The sequence below is a fragment of the Mytilus californianus genome, unplaced genomic scaffold (genome assembly GCF_021869535.1).
Source record: "Mytilus californianus isolate M0D057914Y unplaced genomic scaffold, xbMytCali1.0.p SCAF_29, whole genome shotgun sequence".
In the NCBI taxonomy this organism is placed as follows: Eukaryota; Metazoa; Mollusca; class Bivalvia; order Mytilida; family Mytilidae; genus Mytilus; species Mytilus californianus.
In genome coordinates, this window is record NW_026262678.1 from 2280589 (window position 1) to 2287973 (window position 7385).

At 29.2% G+C, this 7385-nt stretch overlaps 1 long non-coding RNA gene across 1 annotated transcript; it reads left to right on the forward strand.

The window, feature by feature from the left end:
* On the forward strand, nucleotides 1-1866 carry LOC127732885 (uncharacterized). Its single transcript, XR_007996481.1, has 2 exons — nucleotides 1-1044; nucleotides 1729-1866. It is a non-coding gene; the product is annotated as an uncharacterized LOC127732885 (long non-coding RNA).
* The last annotated feature ends 5519 nt before the right edge of the window (nucleotides 1867-7385 follow it).

Here is a 7385-nt window from a genome sequence, read left to right on the forward strand (position 1 = left end):
TGCACCAATATTTCAAGCATTTTAAAATATTACATATGATTATTTGTTTTAAGATTTAAGGTTCAAATAATACACAACATATTGTTTCTTTGAACATTTGGTTATGGATACTTCTAACTATCTAAATTTTTTGTCGTCATACTTTATTTTACTCCGAAATATCTGGATATTTGAATAATTTATTTTAAATAAATCTTCAAATAACAATGCTTATATTTTTAGAATTCCTAAACTGTACATCACATTTATATGATATTTTGTAAGGAAAGAATTTCAAGAATACTTTGGTATTTATTTCAACAAGTTTAATCTAAATAATTGAGTCATAATAATTTTTGTTCTACATGTATTATTATGCCTTTTTGTCACTTTTTTGTGACATTTTTCTATGAACAATATTTTTAATTCTAATATTTTCCATCAAATGAATTTAGCCTCACCTGCAGGTTGCATTTTGTTTAATTTCTAGTATCATTATTTTAAAACTATGTATACACAAATTATCTTTCTCATCTCAATTAGTAATATGAGCTGGTGATAGAAATGTAATGTACCATCTGGTTTCCATTTATCTCTGTGTAGTGGTAAAGACAGGAAGTACCATAAATTAATGTACACAGAGTTTGAGGCCACATTAAGGGTAAAGCATTTCTTCTTTGTATATTTCCACTATAACTTATAACATCAAAGATAAAAAAAAATATATGTATAATTATTTTTTTATTATAATATATAACAAATATTCAAGATTTAGGCAATTGATATTTATAATTAGGGGCAAATTTCAAAGGGATCACACTGTCACAATACCCTAAGCAACCTTGATCAACATATTCAAAATTTGAACTGGACATGAACATGCATACAACAAACAAAGATGTCTTCTATCATGAACAAAGTAATATGAATTTTACAATGGATTTAGATCCAAAAGTTCCAATTAATTCTATTGACACTGGATAGTGCATATGATAGCCTTCAGTTGACATGACTCTTGGATTTAGGAAGATTGGTGTTTACACATAATTTGGATAACATCTTTTGGTAAGTACAATGGAGTTGAATGTCCACCATTTTGAATAAGTGCTTGCTCTTACAGTTCAAAATAGTGATATTTAAAGAGTTTTCTTAACTTAATAGAGTTGACAAAAGTATAGGACAATAGATTTATGCACATGAATATTATTAAAATTGTGTAAGACAGGAGATATTTTTTTAAATCTTTTTAAAACTATATGTTTTAGAAAGTACATTACTTAAATTGAAACAAGAAATCTTCTAATAAAAGCAGTTTGGTATTAAATTAGAGATCTGTGATTTGACTGCCAATAAGAGGTCTATCAACAAATGGCAACAATATTTAGCTTTTATATATACACAACTAATCACAAAAATTTTAAAGAATAGACAAGACCAATTATGTTATACTAGTAGTTCAATGAAAAACAAATATTCAAAAAAGCAATAACAACCTAGTACTGGCATAAGGTTAAATGTATTCTATAGTAATATGCAATTTCTAGAAGGACTTGATCACTTTTAGACATTGACATTTTAAGTGAAACAAATGCTGGGAAAATTGGTATGTAATCATCTCTTTATAGAGTGTTATTTTCATTTTACAAGTCCAGAATTTACAATATATAGTAGTAACTTATATCTTTATATCTTTATAATGTTTAGTTATTCTTTTAATGTATGCTAAATTCTTCAACTTTTATTTTGCAGTATTTGAAATCAGAAAATTCAACTTTAAAGGACAGTGAGTACAGAGAAACAGAACTAAAGGATACACAGATATGTAACACAACAACCTATAGAGGACAGAGAAAATTTTGTTTTATTATTAAATCATACTTTTTTAAATGCTTAGTTTTTAATTCCTAATTTTTCAACTGAAATTGTTGAAAGATTTGCTGCAATGTTGCTGCAATATTGCAAGAAATTAATTTTCCTGCAATATTGCTGCAACATTGCAGCTAGTGAATTTGCCGCAATATTGCTGCAACAATCATAGCTACTGATTTTCCCGCAAACATTTGCTGCAATATTGCCGCAAATTGTTGCGGCAATATTGCAGCAACTGTTTGCAAGAAAACTAATTTGCATACGAAAAATGAATATTTGCAGCAATATTGCCGCAAATATTTGCAGCAACATTGCCGCAAATATTTGCAAGAAGCCTTATTTTTCCATAAGGGTATTTATTCTGTTTGCCTAGACAGTGACGGATATAAGCAATATAAGTGTATAGTATGAAAAGTGTGTACAAAAAGTGATTAAATTAATGTTAACCTACAATCAGATTCTGATGAATGAGTACTGTTTAAATTTTTCTTTTCCCAAATTGGTTCACCTACATTACATAATCATAACATAAACAGTAAAGGTGTAATTATTGTGCATACAATACTAGTGGTAGAGTTTAGTGACGTAGATCTGGTGACTACTACCATCATGGATTGTAAAATAGATGAAAACAGTTGGTGTACATCTTAAATGAAATTTGTGATTTAAAAAAAAAAAAGGAATGCAGGTAATGTGTTAGACTAAGATCTAAACGAAAAAAACTATTGTTTCCTTTATCTTATCTCCTTATGATTAGGACTTCTTTTACAAAAAAACTGAATACTTTTATGACTAATTAAGTTTTTCTTACTCAGTCAAATAACCCCAATGTTTCTTTTAATTTATGAATGTATATTATTAGAGCTATCTACTCGTAATTATTTCATAATTCTATCTTTTAGTTTTCTTTCTATTCTCACAAAATTGCTTCTGTTATGATAAATGTATATAAAATATATCAAGTTTGCATAGTCTATAGCTTAATAACACCTCCATGACCCATAATTTTTATAAGACTTTTGACAGCAGCATAGTATAAATTTACTCTGGCAAAGTATTCTAGACTTCTGTTTACTGTCCATCTACCTAAAGTTAGTTATTTTTAATACGAAATATCCATCCGATAATGTAGTATATAGACCATGTATCTGTCAAGGGTTAGTTCCGATTATAATTTTGGAATACTTTATACTTTATATGTTATGGAATGCTCATTATTTCCTTAATTCAAATCTAAAATATTGCACCTTTTTCCATTTTTAATAATGCAAATTTGAAATATTGCAACTTTTTTTTCCATTTTCACAACCTAATCTGGTTGGATATAATATCAAAATTACACGTGTGTCTAGTATGCGTGGTTGAATTGCGTAACGAAACAAAATTACTTATGTCCAGGATTGTAATACAGCGAATATTTTTAAAATGGGTTTTTTTTTTGGTTGTTATCCTATAATCATGATGAGTGACAGTTTTAAATCAAATCAACAATACAAATACATGTTACTGTATAAGCAGAGTTTCAATACAAATATAGTCAAGAAAATAGAAATATAAAAGAAAATAAGAAAAGAAAAGAAAAGCATCTGGTATACAAGTTATAGATATTTCACATCTTTTGAATAGTTTTGTGGTGTTTCGTAAATTATACAATAGCTTTTGTTGAAACTCCCGGCAATAGCATCACGAGACGAAGTCGAGTGAGGTTGCCGAGGGGTTTCAACAAAAAACTATGGTATAATTTACGAAACACCACAAAACTAACCAAAATATATGAAATATCTGTTGTAACCTATTGCATATGTTGTTGTTTAAAAATGTGTATTTCATATTTTTTTGTTTATTAACTTAAAAAATAATTTTGATAAGAATCGGTCAAATTACCCTTTTAGGACCTTACACATTATGCTCCGCCTACTTTCTAAAATACGCACGGGCTTCTGAAACAGCGGGAAAATCAGTTGGACAAGATATTTCGACAGCGATGGATGCACATCTACATTAGTGACGGGTAACGTTACAGACTAAAAACTGTTGAAGGACTTATATGTTCTGCATATGGACGCAAGATATAGTTTGAAAGATTTCTAGAACCCATATTTAAAGTTGAACTGCAAAGGGTTAGTTTTTTTTTTTTATTTTATCAAAATATTTGAAATGTTTTTAAGTTTTTGGTATTAATTTATAATTCTGTAGAAAATTTAATTCACAAGAATCTTTCTGAGAGTTTGGATGATTTAATTTGTACCAGAAGCCCAAGTTGTACATTTAATTTAGTTTAATTAAAAAGGATTTCAAAATGATCACGATTAAAGATCATTAAAAATCACATGTAGACTATAGATGTTTTGAACAAAAAGTTCACCTTTATTTAGAGTAACTAGACGCGTTCTATTCTTAACGGCCCAACATTATAGTTATTACTTAAGCAAATCGTTAAATTAAGATGTATATAAAATCGGATACGGATCCAGGATTTTGAAAAGGAGAAGGGGTGGTGGTCTAGCCATCCAACATTTGGAGTAATAATACGAAAAATCTATGCATTTACCATTTAAAAAGCTTCTTGAAAGGGGCATGCCTTCCCCCTCCCTCTCCCTTAAAAAAGCCGCCACGGCAAATTTCAACTTTTACATTTAGCTATACGGTTGAGCCTAAGGGACTACAATCCAAGTATACATCTCAATAACCGAAAATCGAATTATATTTTCAAGTATAATATATTAATATATTTATATATACTTTTTTTTTAAACTTTATTCTTGAATCGAATGTTCGTTCATTGAAAAATATAGGACAACGGAGTTGGTGTATGTGGGTTCGATTCCCACCCTAGGCATTCATTTATATCGGCTGGTGCAAAGCGGGCAGTTTAGCTTAATGGCCCTACACTGACTCTGCTGTTCCTATTTCAAAAAATTCAGGCGGCCTCGGATAGCCCTTGCTATCTTTTTTTTTCTTTTCGAATACCAAATACAACAAAACCATGGTATAATTGTGAAAATTATACCATAGATAGCTATGGTATAATTTTCGGTTATTGAGATTTATACTCTTGTTGCATTCCCATAAGTTCCATTGCACAGCTATATGTTAATAATAATCTATACCAGTAATTATAAAAGTGATCACGGGTATGCCTGTGGTCATTTTGCTCTTTTACAGGCACTTGAAATCATTGCTACATCCCTTTTTCAAACGCAACCGTGATTTAGAAGTTGCATCGTTTGATGTTTGTTGTCAAAGTATGTTTTATTATCACATAATGTCAGTCGTTAACTATTCCTTCCACCTAATGTTAGCACAAGCATTTATCAAAATAATTTTAGCCTGTGTATCATTCACCTTTAATTTTATTTTTGTCAATATTAAAGTCTATATCACACAACAATATAAAATTCTTACGGACGCTCCTTTTGTTTTAGAATTTTTGTCAGATATATTCGGAATCCTCTGGTTTTATCCACGTAGTGCCAAAACATATTTTGCCCGCTAACCCCTACTTTTCTTTTCGTAATTTTATTACGTAGTTTAAAAAGGCTTATTTGAATATTTTATAAGACCTTTGTTATTTTTTCATAGTTTTTGAAAGAAAAAATGGTGCCAATATTAAATGTATAAAAAGTCCAGAGGGAATCATTTCTTGCCAATTTTTCAATGACTTATATCTCGAAAACAAGGTCACGGACCATTCATTTTTGTCTGCTCTTTTAATTCCTTTATTTATAAACTATCAATTAATAACAGTCTTTTATAAAGCTTATTTTTTGAAACAGAGTAGCGAACATCCTTAAGTAACCAAAAAAGGACAAATACATGACATAAACTTATACTTAAAATACACACGTTGAAAAGATATTGTACAAAAGTCGTTAAAAATGCATTTTCACTCGTTAATCTATCTAATTTAATCATCGTTTATTTATGCACCAATCTTTTTATCCACTCATTATATTTTTCTATTTAGAAATAGTTTATACAAAATAAAACAGATCAAAGGATCAAGTAGACTATTTTATTTTTTTTTTGTGTGCCTTCATCAAATAATGACATCGAGTTTTATTGCCGTCGTAATGAATAGAGGTTTTTTTTTTTGCTAAACGATCTTTTAAAACACTTGAATATGATATCAATGGCCTTCCGCATGATATCTGCCTAAGTATCTAATAACACTGAAAGAGTACTCTTGAAGCCAAACGTTTTGAAAGACAAATACATGTCATGCGAGAACACAAAACCAATTGGCTTTAACAAAACATACTCTTATGTCAACTTTAAGTTCAATCATATACTATTAGTTAAATATATCTGGACCCTATTGAAAATTCTTTTTTGACACTTGAAGAACAAGTTCATTGTTGCAGTTTGTTTTGTTTTCTTTCTTTTCTCATTTACACACGTTTCTGGATCATATTTAAAATGATACAGTGCTTATTCATGTTAATTTTTCTAAAATGAAATTAAGGTGAATTGAGCATCAATCACACAAATTCATAGTATTTGAGCATATTTTAGATAAGTTAATGCTAATCTAGTACACATTCTATTTTGATATATACATGATATATAAATATTCTTCTTGGTCTTGACTATGTGTTCATACTTCCATTATATTTTACTTTCTTGATCCTAAACAATACAAAAAATATTTATCTATCAACTCCCAACTTACAATATCTCCAATGCAAGAGATAAGATGCAATAAAACAAAGAAGGCAAGCAAATATCCAGGTCACCTTAGTCATGTTAGTTCACTCCTAGAATTTTTTCGGTTATGTTCAAGTCTCAATACTTTTTTTAAAAGTGATGTAAGGATTGGTGATTCATTTATAGAATATGTATGCACTAATGTATATTTCATTTTTAATATGTATGTACAAGTCATTTTGTGGTTATCAGTCATGAGACAATCAAATCACATTATGGAAATTGTCTTACTTGCAAAAGATGCCAATTTTTCTTTTGAAAGTCTTGAAGAAAAAAAGTAGTTCACCCTGCCACATATTCATGTGCCTGTTTCAAGCCAGGAACCTTTTCAGTGGTTGTCTAAAGTCTCATCCTAATAAAAAAAAAATATTTAAAGAATTTGGTGTTGATGGCAGCTCTTTGATTGGTATAGACTCTGGTTAATTAAGTAGATCATGACATTGTTTAGACACCTGTTCATTGTTGAGGACTGTATGTTAGCACCTTAATGCCTTTCATGTGTTTTTGTTGTGTAGCTATCTGATTTATATCTCATTGTATTAATAAACTTAAATAGAAAGTTCTGTGAAATATATTTTGATATACCATATTGAAAGTCACAACCATGTCCTTCTTATTTCATATATGTATTTCAGTTTTTCAGTTTAACACCAATCTTAAGGTTAAGGCACAAAGAAAACAAATGTTGACAAACAACAGGCATATACCATTAGAAGATCTCAAAGTTTGGCTGCACAATAAATTAAAAATTCTTGTTATTTCAAATATTTATATAAAATTCAGTTTAAAACATGCATTTTCCATTTTTTGACTGTAATTGTCATGTTGGC